The sequence below is a fragment of the Palaemon carinicauda genome, chromosome 1, assembly GCF_036898095.1.
Source record: "Palaemon carinicauda isolate YSFRI2023 chromosome 1, ASM3689809v2, whole genome shotgun sequence".
NCBI classification, from domain to species: Eukaryota; Metazoa; Arthropoda; class Malacostraca; order Decapoda; family Palaemonidae; genus Palaemon; species Palaemon carinicauda.
This window is the reverse complement of record NC_090725.1, coordinates 247,079,239-247,096,119: the sequence shown is the minus strand read 5'-3', so window position 1 is coordinate 247,096,119 and position 16,881 is coordinate 247,079,239. Positions and strand designations below refer to the sequence as shown.

The window sequence follows — 16,881 nt, the reverse complement described above, 5'->3', positions numbered from 1 at the left end:
GATTAGTTCGTTTAGATTAAGGACAGTAACAAACACAGCGGCACTGCCGGAAATACAAGGGCAATAACTGTTTAGAAATGTCAAAATGCAGTTGAAAATCTACTCAACCTTTCTTATTGTATCCTTTTAGTAACATTCTTGTTATTTTTTTTCTATTTTTATCAAGCAGCACTTGGAATATGAGGATCCTGTGTAATAAATAAAATTACTTGTTTATTTATTTATATGAAAACACCATAACTACTAAGAAATTACCGATAATCCCATCTTTAATTTGGCCGTAGGCTACAGTAAAAATATTCAAGTGGTCATTTTATAACTGGAAATGTTTGGGAACCTTTTCTGGTTTCCAAATTGCGCTATGAGGGACGGTAAATTTTGATATAAAAATTACGCGCCAACTCACAACACAGGTAAAATCTTACTTAATATATACCCATAAACCAGATATGAATTTGAAATTTCTGACTGAAATAAACGAAGTTACGAACTGCCTGAGATAACAAGCTTGTTTTCTAGGACAAACCAAATACCGTGTGTATAATATGAAAAATAATGGACCAAGAACACTACCCTGAGGCACATCAGATATCACACCCATATTCACCAAAGTACCCATTAACAACAACTCTTAGCAATCTATCAATTAAAATAGAAAGTTGAGTAAATCAATTCCACAGATCTCTTTCAAATCATAACTAAATACATTTTTGAAATCTTGGAAACAAAAACTAAAAACATAAAATGATCGGCAATGTAAATTGTATATTTTCATAATTAGACAGATGACCACTTTCCAATTTTTATCAGTACAAAACTGAACAAAGTTCATTATCTTACTTTCATTCTACAGTTTGATTTTCATATTTGCTGATGTACTTCAGTTTATCTATTTTTCAGCTCTATTGTTAAACATACAAAATAAAACATATACAGTACTGAGTACCAAATATCTCTACCTAAAATAAATATGTAAATGTATATGGCATAAGAAAATTTTGTTGTTAGGTAAGCGTATTAGGTTGGGGCTTGATAACATGAATAAGATATACAAATAAACACACAGCACACACACACGCACGCACACACACACACACACTCACACACACACACACACACACACACATATATATATATATATATATATATATATATATATATATATATATATATATATATATATATATATATATATATACTATCATCTCATCCTACGTCTATTGACGCAAATGATTCATTGGTTAAATTCATCAAAGGATAACCAGTTCCGAGTGATGTTCAGTGCCCATCTGAGGCAAGTGACCCTTGCCGATCCAAACTGATTCAAGTAAGATCATCCGCCAGACATTGCAAGTAGAAGCTGAAGACACATATTGTCTATCACATTAAACCCAATACGTCACCCTGCTGCCAGTGACTTCATCGAGATTTAGGGGGCATTTCCTTCACACCCGAAATTCTTGGTATTCCACCAGATTACTCTTCCGCTTATACTCGTATAACCGTTGGCAAACATGTATGTATATATATATATATATATATATATATATATATATATATATATATATATATATATATATGTGTGTGTGTGTGTGTGTGTGTGTGTGTGTGTGTGTGTACTGTATATGTATGCGTGCGTAGGTTTGATTTTATGTGAGTATATAAGTTTAAGCGTAGGGGGAGATGATATACATATATATATATATATATATATATATATATATATATATATATATATATATATATATATATATATATATATATATATATATATATAGGCCTATATATATATATAATATCATGTATGTATATATATACATTTTATGTATATGTATATATAACATATGTATGTATGTATATACACACACACACACACACAAATATATATATATATATATATATATATATATATATATATATATAATCTCCTACACTTAATGACACAAAGGGCTTCGGTTAGGTTTTGCCAGTCCTCGCTATCTTGAGATTTTAAATCTATACTTCTCCATTCATTATTTCCCTCACGCTTCATAGTTCTCAGCCATGTAGGCCTAGGTCTTCCAACTCTTTTAGTGCTTTGTGGTAGTGCAAAGAGCAGGCTCACATCATCTCCCTCTACCCCTCACTATGATCTCATCTACATATGGCACTTGAGTAATCTCTCTTATAGTTTCCTTTCTAATTCTGTTCTGCCATTTAACTCCCAATATCCTTCTGAGGACTTTGTTCTCAAATCTACAAAATCTGTTGGATATTGTTTCATTGTCATACCACGACTCATGTCCATACAGTAACATCGATCTCACTAAATTGATATATAGCCTGATTTTTACATGTAATTTCAGGCAATTTGATTTCCAAATTTTACTAAATCTAGCCGTTGTCTGAGTTGCTTTTTTTCAATCTTTCATTATACTCAAATTCTAAAGACCATGTATAAGAGATAATAGTTCGCAAGTATATAAATGATTTCACCTCATTAATTCTTTCTCCTTCCATTGATATTTCATCTTCCATTGCATATTCGTTCTTATCAACTCTGTCTTTCTTCTATTTATCTTGAGCCCAACCTCATGTCATATTTCATGCATTCTGGTAAGCAGGATTTGCAAGTCCTGTGGCATTTTGCTAATATGAACATATCCCTAACTTCTAAAAATTACAAAATCCATGAGGAAGATAAACAACATATTCCCTTGGAGTATTCCACTGTTCATTGGAAATTCATTTGATAAGACTCCATTAACATTAACTTTGCACTTCCTATGCCCATGAACAGACTTAATCAAATTTATATATTCAAGAGGAACTCCATAATAACGCAGGGTTCTCCACAAAATTGCCCGGTGCACACTATCAAAGGCTTCTTCGTAGTCTACAAATGCCATCAGAAGTGGATTTCTATATTCTACACAATGCTGTACTACATATCTTATAATGAAAATTTGGTCAGTACAACTTCTACCTTTTCGAAATCCTGCTTGTTAATCTCTCAGTTTTTCATAAATTTTTCTCTCTAGCCTCTTTAGAATGAGCATATTATATATTTTCATGACAACTGACGTAAGTGTGATGCCTTTGTATTTATTGCAATCAGACAGATCTCCTTTTTTGGCCATTTTCACCAACACTCCTAGCTCCCATTCATCAGGTTTCGCCTCTTAGTGTCGCATACTACAGAATAATCTTGTAAGTATTCTGGGAGTCACTTCATTTTCGGCCAAAATAATTTCAGCTGTTGTTCCATCGGCCCAGCCCTACAGGCCATGTTCTTAGTTACTTTCCAACACCTATAGGATCACATGGATGGTTACGCCCTTCCTCCATTCAACCCTGATCTGTCCAATATTCTACTGTGTGGGGATTTCACCTGGGCTCAGGTTGAAACTGATGGCTCCCAGATGGCCTCATACCAAATGGTATGCCATTCTCCCTTATCAAGGTCCCAAGAGAACTCACTTGGCCCTAACTCTCCCAGGGAAAATGGACCATCCTCTAAAATTTATGGTGTACAATGGATTCTTCTCCGGTCGAATCATCTCCAGCCCAGATCATGGATTACCCCATCTTCCTGATTTGCAATTTTTTAAATAAGCCACAAATACCCTTTAATATCGAATAAATAAAGGAATTTCCCTATAACCCATGGCACAGCTAATTCGATACCAAAAGGTACTTGTGGCTTATTTGAAAAATTGTAAATCAGAAGTATTAGTGATAAAATTATAAAATGGCCACGTTTTCTATACTTACCAATCAGCTGTAATGGTGGAGATAGGCTGATTTCGAGTCTAGGTATAAATCTTGTATTCGACAGGATTACATACGGCATACTCAGAATCAACTCTTACCTCTCTTTAGAGCCGAGTGGTCTAAACAGTCTAATGTTTATCCTTATTTCTATCAGTCATAAGCTCGAGTCTTTGGCCAGACACAAATATTTATCATTAAAGCAATTTCCCTATGGGTCTGAGAGCTAATGGCAGAGCGAATTCGATATTAAAGGGTATTTGTGGCTTGTGGCTTATCTGAGATAACTTTATATATATATATATATATATATATATATATATATATATATATATATATATATATGTGAGTGTGTGTGTGTGTGTGTGTGTGTATGTATATATATGTCCCATGTCAACAGATAACAAGACATTGGAATGTGGTTTTCTTGCACTTTATTACAAAAGGTTCGTGAATACACTATACACAATGAGTACCATATTGTTGTTGTGAGCGCTCGAGAGTACTGCCACTCGTTCTGAGCAAGTCCATTACAATGTTGCTCTGTCAATATTCCTGAAACTACCAGATCTGGGGAAATCTCACTGGGATGGAAATATACTCTCACCAAACGGCCTGAGACACGTAACCTATCGGAGCTACGACACATCACCTATAACATAGTTCAGTGATCTCGCACAACAATTTATGACAGTCATAGTACTCTTAAAAAGGTCATTAATCTTACTGTATAAAACACATATTTTGCATACAAGTATTGGGACATTACTCCCCTCCCCCCAAAAAGCTTCTCACTCCGGGATAAGGCGCGCACTAGCCCTCTCTAGTTTATGATATTTGGAAGATACTCCGACCCGGAATAGGGCATGGCAAGTACTAGACATAAAAGCAACATAAAATATATACATAGAAATCACTAAAAAAAAAATAACAGACATCTTCCACAAAGAAATAAAAAACATGAGATATTGCATGCAAAAATATACACAATATACTACCGCCAGAGAGTTATGGGGTCCTTTGACTGGCCAGACAGTACTACGTTGGATCCTTCTCTTTGGTTACGGTTCTTTCTCTTTGCCTACACATACGCCGAATAGTCTGGCCTATTCTTAACAGATTCTCCTCTGTCCTCACACACCTGACAACACTGAGGTTACTAAACAATTCTTCTTTGCTCAAGGGGTTAACTACTGCACTGTATTTGTTCTGTGGCTACTTTCCTCTTAGTAAGGGTAGAAGAGACTCTTTAGCTATGGTAAGCAGCTCTTCTAGGAGAAGGACACTCCAAAATAAAACCATTGTTCTCTAGTCTTGGGTAGTGCCATAGCCTCTGTACTATGGTCTTCCACTGTCTTGGGTTAGAGTTCTCTTGCTTGAGGGTACAATCAGGCACACTATTCTATTTAATTTCTCTTCCTCTTGTTTTGTTAAAGTTTTCATAGTTTATATAGGAAATATTTATTTTAATGTTACTCTTCTTAAAATATTTAATTTTTCCTTCTTTCCTTTCCTTACTGGGCTATTTTCCCTGTTGGGGCCCCTGGGCTTATAGCATTTTGCTTTTCCAGCTAGGGTTGTAGCTTAGCAAATAATAATAATAATAATAATAATAATATAAAACAATTTCACTCATTTCTTCTTATGACCACTGCAACTAAAATACAGAATACCCAAAGTGAAAAAAAAAAATCATATCAATATCAGTATTACACAACCTCATCAATAACCTCCCTCTGGTTGCGGGCAATACGGGCCTTTTGGGCGGAATAGGGGTAAGAATAGATATTCCTTCATCCCTTGATTTTACTTGTGCGGTTTACGGCACAGTTTCGCAACACAACTCACTACCACCGTTTCGCCATTTTTAAAATCACTACTACACTTACACTTGTAATTATCAATCGGTAGCCACTAGCCATTTTCCCGAGAAAATCATTCAGTTTCCCGCCCTTCTCTTATAACTCTAAATATAAGATATTCACATCTACACCTTCTCTAACACTGCCTTTCCTCGAGGCTGAACTTTAATCCCGCAGCCACTTGCCCTTCGGGGACCACCCCAGCCTCAGCAACCAGGAATTACATAAATACATGAATAATACAGAATCCGCCTGACAGATCACATCTGACCTATCTAACCTCTCTCTATTTGTTTTTAGGTTCACTCAGCAGTATGTCATACATATTGCTACACTCGGCAAAATTATCACAACACTTTACTTATACATTAAGCACCAACATAAGAACGCATTGTTATCATCAAGTTTATTTTAAACACGTCAAAAGAAAAAATGAAGTCTGTTCAAACAACAATAACAACAACAAAGAAAAAAAAATCCTACTCATCAAATCGAGGAAGTCGCGTATACAGCGGTAAGTAGGTACACTCTGATTGACATTTTTGAAAACTACCTCTTCCAGCACCACATGTATGTGGGCCTGATGATGTTCAAACACTGCGCCATTAATAAGGTTTTGTATCACTACAGTGCTAGATTTAACCATCTTTACTCGGTACGGACCCAAATACGCTGGCACTAGTTTGTGTTTCCTAGGTTGTAACCGTTTCAAATACACATGATCGCCCACAAACACTTTTACCAGTGCGGTTTTAAACCGACCATCATACTTTGAGCTGTGTAATTCATTAGCTCTATTAACAAACTTTTCAGAGGTGTTCATTACTCTCTTTAAGAGATTTAGTAAATAGACACAGTATTGATCAGTTGAACAATTTGGCAACTGTTGCGAATTCATCAGGACCGTATATGGTAACACAGGATCCTGTCCATACACTAAAAAGAAAGGCGTGTCCCTGAGTGAGGCATTATATGCAATGTTCAAAGGTAGCTCAGCTGTAGGAAGCATGGCATGCCAATGAAGGGGGTCATAAGCCACTAAATAACGTAAAATTTGCCCCCTTTCCCTATTATGCAAAACCACTAAGCCATTAGCTGAAGGCCAATATGTGGTCACTGAAAAGTGTTCAATTTTCATCAAGTCCGTGACCAACTTCAAAACCTTACTTATAAACTCGAGACCAATATCACTTATCAAAATTTTTGGGCAACCAAAACTAGTAATGAAAGAGCACAGTGCCTGGGCTAATGAATTTGCTGATTTATCCAACATTGCGTAAGTATGAGTGTAACGAGTATATGCATCCGCAAATACACATATATACTTATGTCGTGTTATACCAGTAGGAAATGGTCTACCACATCCATATGCATCCTATAGAATTTAATAGGAATCATTGGCCATTTCACTGGCTTCAGACACAGTGGTTTTATGTTCTTTGAACCAGTTAAAAGCATAACAACATTTTACATAATTTTCTATAGATTTTTTCATTCCTAACCAAAAGAAGGATTCACGTGCTCTCCTTAACATTCTATCAATCCCTAAATGCCCTGCATACATACGGACTTGCTTGCACAATGTAAATGGCTAAATTAATTAAAGGGGGAGGAAGAACTACCCGTACATAAAATTCCCCTCCCCTCTTCTTGTAAGCACAATATTAGATATCATTCTCTATAAATAAAATTCTCACAAGGCACATTCAGAAATGATGGATAACTCTACGATTCCCTTTTAATCACTGGTCGCACTCTTTCCATCCATTCCTCTCGGACTTCCTTTATGTCCCAACCTCCCAAGTCAATCCCACCAGCATCATCAGGGAACTCATTCTGGACACCCTGGTCATGTCCTCGGCCACCCACACGTATTCACGTTTACTATTTCCATCTCTCTCTCTCTCTCTCTCTCTCTCTCTCTCTCTCTCTCTCTCGTTCGCAGATCTCATTTTCTGATTGCTCCTTTCGTGAACTCACATCCCGTTTTCTATTTTGATGATAGCCTTCAATATTTTGGTTTCGTTCTTCGATCCTCTTTTGTGCCCTAGTTGTTACTCCTATTACTGCACCTCTAGAGAGTGCATCAGTTACCTTGTTAGTTTTACCTTCTTTGTGGTGAAACCCCTTTATGTTTAACTCTGGCAATCTTTCAATCCATCTCACTTGTATAGATGTCGTCACCTTTGTAAAATAAATCACGTAAGGGGTGATGATCACTTTGCAACTCAATCGGCTGACCTAATAAAAAGAACCAATGCCTCTCTAGAACCCAAAGAATAGCCAATGTCTCTTGATCGAATGTACTATAATTCTTTTCTGCCCTTTATAATGCCCTGGAAGCAAAACAAATGGGTCGCTCTCTACCTTTATCATCTCGTTGAGAAATTACGCTACCAATAGCTATGCTATTCGGATCTGTTGCCACTAAAACGGGGCGATCGAATCTAGGATATGCTGGTTAATCATTGCTAGTTAAGGCAGCTATCAAATGGTTAAAGGACCTTTCTTCTTCCACTCCTCAATTTATTACCTTTCGTTTCTTTAAAGCATCTAAGGGTTTTGCTATTTCTCCAAAACCTCTTATGAATTTACGGTAATACCCAGCGAGCCCAAGGAACCCAGCTACTTTCTTAGGGGTACGTAGCCTGGGAAAATGTCTAATAGCTTTGACTTTACTGGGGCAGGGTTGGATACCCTCTGGGGTTATCATATGACCTAAAAGTTCGACCTGTTTACAAAAAAATGTGCACTTTGACAAATTTATTTACATACCATTACGTCGCAATGCTTCTAAAACTTTACGAATATTGTTATGTTCTTCGGCCGTTTTCCTTGTAATTATGATATCGTCTAAATAAACAAGAACATTATGTCAAATTAAGGGCGACAAAACCACCATCATTACTCTAGTGAAATGACTTGGAGCATTTTTAACACCGAAAGGAAGAAAATTAAACTGAAATAGTTGATCGTTAGCTATAAATGCTGTTTTACATTTACTGTCTTCCTGAATGGGCATTTGATAGTATCCAGATTTTAATCAATAGTTGTAAAATATTCACTATCCCGTACCTTCACAAGTAATTCTTCAAATGAGGGCAATGGAAATGCATTATCCTTGATGACTGCATTCAACTTCCTATAATCAACACACAATCTTACCGAGCCATCCTTTTTCCTAACAGCTACAATTGGAGAAGCCCAGGGAGATTTGCTCTCCTCAATTATCCTGTTTCCTCAATTTACTAATTTCCCTTTCTATCTCTCCCTGGAAATGAATGGGTACCTTATAAGGCCCTGACCTGATCGGCTCCACCTGCCCAGTTTAAATGCTAAAGGGAAATCGATCAATCCTCAAGGGTTGCTCGTCTACAATTGCAATTACATCAGAATAATTATTAACAATGTTACTAACTACAGGTTGATATTATGGCGGACATAGTTTTCGTGCTTGCATAATCAAGTTCTGAGTGCATTTGTCTGTGCGGCCTGGAGTTGTGGCTCCCAAGATCCCATTATTAGCAATTTCACATAACTAATTCACACACAGAATCACTTTATAACACAACTCTTTTATTTGACAAATTAACTATCGTTATATCAGCTCTGTTCTCTTTTATTTCTGATAAGCCCTCTAAGACTATGTGTGACCATCTGTCATGGGGTTTAACTGCGACCTTGGTTCCCTCCGGCAGGGGCTGATATGGGGTTCACTGATATGCTCGTAAGCGTCTGGGGAGGCAATACTTCTGTTTCAGGTACACCTGCTACCTTACTTAACTGTCTCTCCATTCCTGCACAAGCACTTATTCTCTCATGACTTTCTATCGGCAAAATGCACCCTCCTGCTTTTACTGTTATTCTATCTTTTTCCCCGCAGATGTATACACTATTTGATTACTAATAATAAAATCTAACCGAAGTTTAGCCTCGATTCCTGGAATTCCCAAGGAGTACGAGACAAAAAAATCATGTGTAAACTTCACAGATCCCACCTTAATGTTGACGATTGTTGTATGCCTTGCATGCAGTTTATTTCCTCCTGGCGTGTCGAGGAAGATGGATGCCGCTGACTGTAGTGGGTTTGAGGAGAACTCTTTTTCAATAGGCGAAACGCTGGCTCCTGTATCAATCAGCGCTCGAATGGACTTATCAGGTAGGTTAATCCTGACTGCTAACATTTCTAGCTGCCCATTAGGATATGTGGGGCCCGTGCCAATGACCTCGCTTGCAGTACCACTGCCCCCTGCTCCTGTCCCTAGTGCTGCGGGGGTGAGGTCAGGGGTACCAAGGGAGGTCCCAGTGACTGCTTCGCCGAGTCCATCGAAGTCAATCTCACTGCTTCCTCGGCTGCTGCTTCTGATGTCATATGGGGGGGAGGCATCGATCTCCCTCGTCTCCCCCTTCCTCTGTTTCCTTTTCCTCGGATGTTGGGTGGGGGGGGGGGTGGATGTGCCACAGCCAGCCCGCCCTCAGAGTTTTTTGAAGGGCACTCTCGTGATAGATGACCATAGGCCTGAAAAGTGTAACAGTGAGGGGATCCTTGGGTGGGGCACTCTACTCGTTGGTGCCACATTCCCCACACTGCCAACATCTGAAGACTCTTTTCACCTGCTTACTACGTTCTCCCCTCTCCTGGTTTGGGGGTTGGTGAGTGCCTCTCATGGTTACCACCTTTTTGGAATTGGGGCAGTTATTCTCAGTAATTTTTTCTTCTTGCAAACTGTCTAGAATGTTTTGTATCGCCATCACTACATCTGCTAACGAGTGATTGTCATCAAACAAATAACTACACAAATACGGGTTTACTAATCGGCGAATATGTTTATGGGCAATTGCTTTTTTATCACCTTATGGGAGATTGGCACTCCGTGTAGCAAACAAATCACAGTCCCGAAAAATGCAAGTTGCAAAACTGAGTACTTGTCTCGCCCTTTCGAATTTTGGGTTTGTAATTTTCTTTCCTGTCCCCTTTTCTCGCATCGGGTAAGGAGTATTTCTCAATTAAATGTCATTTTATTACAGTATAACTTATTAAATTGTCTTGTAGCCAACACATTACCTCCATTGACAGAGCATCTTTCAGCAACCTAATACACTTGAATTGCTTTTTCTCCTTCTGACTACCCATATGTGGCTACTTCAAAGTCTCTCAAAAACCCTTTGACCAATTGAAACCCTTCGTTAGGCCACTGATCATCAAAATGCCTAACACTTGTCAGGAGTTCTGGCAATTCTTGAACTACGACGCTTTGCGTGTTTTCACTCGACTGTGCATGTGTACTTTCACTTGCGTGCGTTTGAACTTAACTTCGTTCATATACGTTGTTCAACTAAGAATCTGTTCATTAACTCAGCTAGGTAATCTAACCTATTTTCTAAATCCTACGTTCATTGTTCTCGTCTATATTCTTCATCAACATCACTATAACCAACTACTCCTTCGTTTTCATCTTCCGCATCAGCAGTGTCTGCTATGTTAGTCCTTGGGTATCTAGGCATCTTGAACTTTTATTTTACCGGGTTAAAGAACAACTTCGTTCACAGCATACACTAACAGATGTATATTTACACCCGGCATCAGTTATGTCCCATGTCAACGGATAATGAGACGTTGGAATATGAGTTTTTTCACTTTATTACAAAAAGGATTGTGAATACACTTTACACAGCCCGATACTCTAAGATGAGTATCTATCTGTTCTTATGTGTGCTCGAGTGGTACTGCTCAACTCTTGGCAAGTAAAATGCAACGTCTCTGTCAATATGCTGAATTGTTAGATTTTGTGGAATTCTCACTGTGATGGAATATACAGTCACCAATAGGCTTTCAACACATTACCTTATTAGACTTGGTACACGTCACTTATAACAGAGTTCAGTAATCACGCACTACAATTTGTGACAGTCATAGTACTCTTAAAAAGGTTATTAATCTCACTGTACAAAACACATATTTTGCATAGAAGTATTAATATATATATATATATATATATATATATATATATATATATATATATACATATATATATATGTATATATATAAATATATATATTTACACACACACACACACACACACATATATATATATATATATATATATATATATATATATATATACACATATATATGTATGTATATATACATGTATATATACGGTATATATGTATGTATATGGTATATATATGTGTATATATATATATATATACATATGTATATATATATATATATATATATATATATATATATATATATATATATATACACATATATATGTATGTATATATACATGTATATATACGGTATATATGTATGTATATGGTATATATATGTGTATATATATATATATATATACATATGTATATATATATATATATATATATATATATATATATATATATATATATATATATATATATATATATAATATATAAATAGGATGGAGAAAAGCCAGCGTAGCATCATACATTTATTTTCCGAATTTTCGAGACTTTGGGTCTCATCATCAGGGCTGTAAAATATACAAAATATACAAATTAAAAAAGACTCAGTATTAATGTTAATATAAATAGAACAACGTAAAATTTAAATCATTTAAAAAATTGAACTAATAAAAAATATATATATATAAAATTAAAAAGTGAAGAATGCTCAAGTTTGTACCTATCTCTATGGAACTAAAAAACTGAGTGACGTTTTCTAGTTTGGAAAGGAGGACGTCAACTATGTTATATATAGAACTGTGGAAGAAGTCTGACCATTTAATGAAGGCACCAGCTGTTTGATGGTCAACGACTCCAAAACAGAGAGAGAATAGTCATTGGGCGCTTGGGTGACGATGCGAAAATCCTTATATGAAAATGATGTTTTACATTTATTGCAATGTTCTCGTATGTTAGAAAATTCTTTGGTTTTCAAAGTACATCCCGTACGGGGACTGACTCCGAGATGAGAATCGATTCTGACTTTGAGCAATCTCTTGGTGGCCCCCACGTATTTCCCGATCTTACATTTCGGGCAAGTAAAGCAATATACCACCAAAGATCGCATCAAAGCCGGAAGTTTATCTTTGTGGGAGAACAAAGAACCCAGAGTTTTAGGATTTTTTTTCTATCAACTTAAGGTTCACAGCCGGAAAAGTTTTCTGAATGACTTTCTGTATTTGCACCTTAAATGCGTTAGACTGAATTAAAGGTATAGAGGCGTACATTAATAATTTAGGCACGTTCGGTACAAGTTGACGTGGTTGAAATTTATCATTTAAAAAGTTATTGACATATTTCAAGAGTAAGGCTGGAGGATACGAATTGTTTTTAAAAAACTGAAGTAAAAACTGGATTTCGCTATGGAAGTTATGCCAGTTGGAGGATAACGTATAAGCACGGTGTAACAGTGTAGAAATACTATTTAATTTAAACATCATGGAACAACTGCTATAGAAGTTGGTACCTTGACCTGTGAACGTCTTTTTTCTAAAGACGCTTGTATTAAAACCATTTTCTGTCCTAGTAATTAAAACATCTAAAAAAGCAAGTTGGTTGTCTTGTTCATGCTCAATTGAGAAATCTATATTAGGATGTAGGCCATTGATATATTGCAAGAAAGCTTCAGCTGCTTCTCGGGACCTAAATAGAGCAATGGTGTCATCCACATATCGCTTATAAAAGAGAGGGCGATATGATAAGGGACACCCATCCAGCATCTGTTCCTCAAAAGAGCACATAAAAGCATTAGCCATAACGGGGCCAAGTGGTGATCCCATCGAAACACCATCAACTTGTTTAAAAACGTTATTGTTAAAAATAAAGTGAGTGTCCTGCACTGCAATTTCTAGAAGTTTCTTAAAATTATCCTTATTAAAACCATGATGTAAAATATTTTCCTCGTAAAAGATCTTATCTAAAATGATGTCAACCGTCGCCTGCAACGGTATGTTCGTAAAAAGAGATGCGACATCCAAACTCACCATATATAAGTCAACATCCTGTGGTAGAATATCAGGTACAAGGTTAGCAGAATTAAGTAAAACGTATTCATTATCTGCAAATGGCTGTAGCAATGATACCAAGTCATTTTTGTTTATTATCACCGTGCCTCTTCCCTTATCTGGTGATAATAAACAAAAATGACTATGTACAGAAAATGGATGATATTCTTAAAGATACCACTAAATTTGTTGAAATAGGTGTTCCAACATATCAACCTATATTTAAGGTGGAGGATAAAATCAATAGATTACTCAAAAGTCTCAAAGATCAGAACATTATAACTGAAAGCACTTACCAAGAATTATTTTGTTCAGGTTCATCCTATGGTGTGTTGTATGGACTTCCTAAAATTCATAAAGATGGTGTTCCTTTACGACCAATTCTGGCGGCTTACAATACCCCAAATTACCAGATAGCTAAATTCTTGATACCATTGCTACAGCCATTTGCAAATAATGAATACGTTTTACTTAATTCTGCTAACCTTGTACCTGATATTCTACCACAGGATGTTGACTTATATATGGTGAGTTTGGATGTCGCATCTCTTTTTACGAACATACCGTTGCAGGCGACGGTTGACATCATTTTAGATAAGATCTTTTACGAGGAAAATATTTTACATCATGGTTTTAATAAGGATAATTTTAAGAAACTTCTAGAAATTGCAGTGCAGGACACTCACTTTATTTTTAACAATAACGTTTTTAAATAAGTTGATGGTGTTTCGATGGGATCACCACTTGGCCCCGTTATGGCTAATGCTTTTATGTGCTCTTTTGAGGAACAGATGCTGGATGGGTGTCCCTTATCATATCGCCCTCTCTTTTATAAGCGATATGTGGATGACACCATTGCTCTATTTAGGTCCCGAGAAGCAGCTGAAGCTTTCTTGCAATATATCAATGGCCTACATCCTAATATAGATTTCTCAATTGAGCATGAACAAGACAACCAACTTGCTTTTTTAGATGTTTTAATTACTAGGACAGAAAATGGTTTTAATACAAGCGTCTTTAGAAAAAAGACGTTCACAGGTCAAGGTACCAACTTCTATAGCAGTTGTTCCATGATGTTTAAATTAAATAGTATTTCCACACTGTTACACCGTGCTTATACGTTATCCTCCAACTGGCATAACTTCCATAGCGAAATCCAGTTTTTACTTCAGTTTTTTAAAAACAATTCGTATCCTCCAGCCTTACTCTTGAAATATGTCAATAACTTTTTAAATGATAAATTTCAACCACGTCAACTTGTACCGAACGTGCCTAAATTATTAATGTACGCCTCTATACCTTTAATTCAGTCTAACGCATTTAAGGTGCAAATACAGAAAGTCATTCAGAAAACTTTTCCGGCTGTGAACCTTAAGTTGATAGAAAAAAAATCCTAAAACTCTGGGTTCTTTGTTCTCCCACAAAGATAAACTTCCGGCTTTGATGCGATCTTTGGTGGTATATTGCTTTACTTGCCCGAAATGTAAGATCGGGAAATACGTGGGGGCCACCAAGAGATTGCTCAAAGTCAGAATCGATTCTCATCTCGGAGTCAGTCCCCGTACGGGATGTACTTTGAAAACCAAAGACTATTCTCTCTCTGTTTTGGAGTCGTTGACCATCAAACAGCTGGTGCCTTCATTAAATGGTCAGACTTCTTCCACAGTTCTATATATAACATAGTTGACGTCCTCCTTTCCAAACTAGAAAACGTCACTCAGTTTTTTAGTTCCATAGAGATAGGTACAAACTTGAGCATTCTTCACTTTTTAATTTTATATATATATTTTTTTTATTAGGTCAATTTTTTAAATGATTTAAATTTTACGTTGTTCTATTTATATTAACATTAATACTGAGTCTTTTTTAATTTGTATATTTTGTATATTTTACAGCCCTGATGATGAGACCCAAAGTCTCTAAAATTCGGAAAATAAATGTATGATGCTACGCTGGCTTTTCTCCATCCTATTTATATTAAATCTACGGCGTTCCAGATGCCCCAACCTTCCTGTATATATATATATATATATATATATATATATATATATATATATATATATATATATATATATATATAGTATGTAAGAGGTTGGCCAGGAATATTACTACTAGAGAGTTTTTGGGTTATTGGGTCCTTTGACTTGGCCAGACAGTACTACTGTGGAGCCCTCTCTCTGGTTATGGCTCATTTTTCCTTTGCCTACACATACACCTAATAATCTGGCCTATTCTTTCCCCATTCTCCTCCGTCCTCATGCACCTGACAACACCAAAGGTTAATGAGGTCGTCCATGGCCTCAGATGTAGCTGTGTTGGAAATTTCGTCAAAATCAGGCAATTTGTTTTGACTTTATCTGACTTTCGATCTATATTATTATTATTATTATTATTATTATTATTATTATTATTATTATTATTATTATTATTATTAATTATTAATTATTAATTATCAATTATTATTTATTATTTATTAATCTATTATTAATCATTAATCATTAATGATTATTATTATTATTATTATAATTATTATTATTATTATTATTATTATTATTATTATTATTTTTATTATTATTATTAGCTAAGCTACAACCATAGTTGGAAAAACAAGATGCTATTAGCCCAAGGGCTCCAACAAGGAAAAATAGACCAGTGAGAAAAGGAAATAAGGAAACATATAAACGATATAAGAAGTAATGAACAATTAAAATAAAATATTTTAAAAACAATAACAACATTAAAACAGATATTTCATATATAAACTATAAAAGGACTTATGCCAGCCTGTTCACCCTGAAAACATTTGCTGTAAGTTTGAACTTTGGAAGCTCTACTGATTCAACTACCCGATTAAAAAGATCACTCCACAACTTGGTCACTGTTGGAATAAAACTTCTAGAGTATTGTGTAGTATTGAGCCTCGTGATGGAGAAGGCTTGACTATTAGAATTAACTGATTGCTAGTATTACGAACATGATGGAACTGTCCGGGAAGAACTGGGAGTAAACGATGGTCAGAACTATAAAAAATCTTAATGCATGTCCAGAGATTAATATCTAGATCACGAATAAGAAATTTAATAGACCATAAGTTCCTGTCCAGCAAATTAAGATGACAATCAGCAGCTGAGGACCAGACAAGAGAACAATACTCGAAACAAGTAGAATAAAAGAATTGAAACACTTTTTCAGAATAGATTGATCACCAAAAATCTTAAGACTTTCTCAATAAGCAAATTTTTTGTCCAATTGAATTAGATACAGAGCTCAAAAGTAAA

The 16,881-nt window shown here is 35.8% G+C and overlaps 1 protein-coding gene across 3 annotated transcripts in view; it reads right to left on the bottom strand.

Annotated features, from left to right (window-relative positions):
- The window catches only part of pasha (partner of drosha), a 738,765-nt gene that overhangs the window by 203,274 nt on the left and 518,610 nt on the right, over positions 1 to 16,881 (bottom strand). The gene's annotated exons all lie outside the window — the stretch shown is intronic.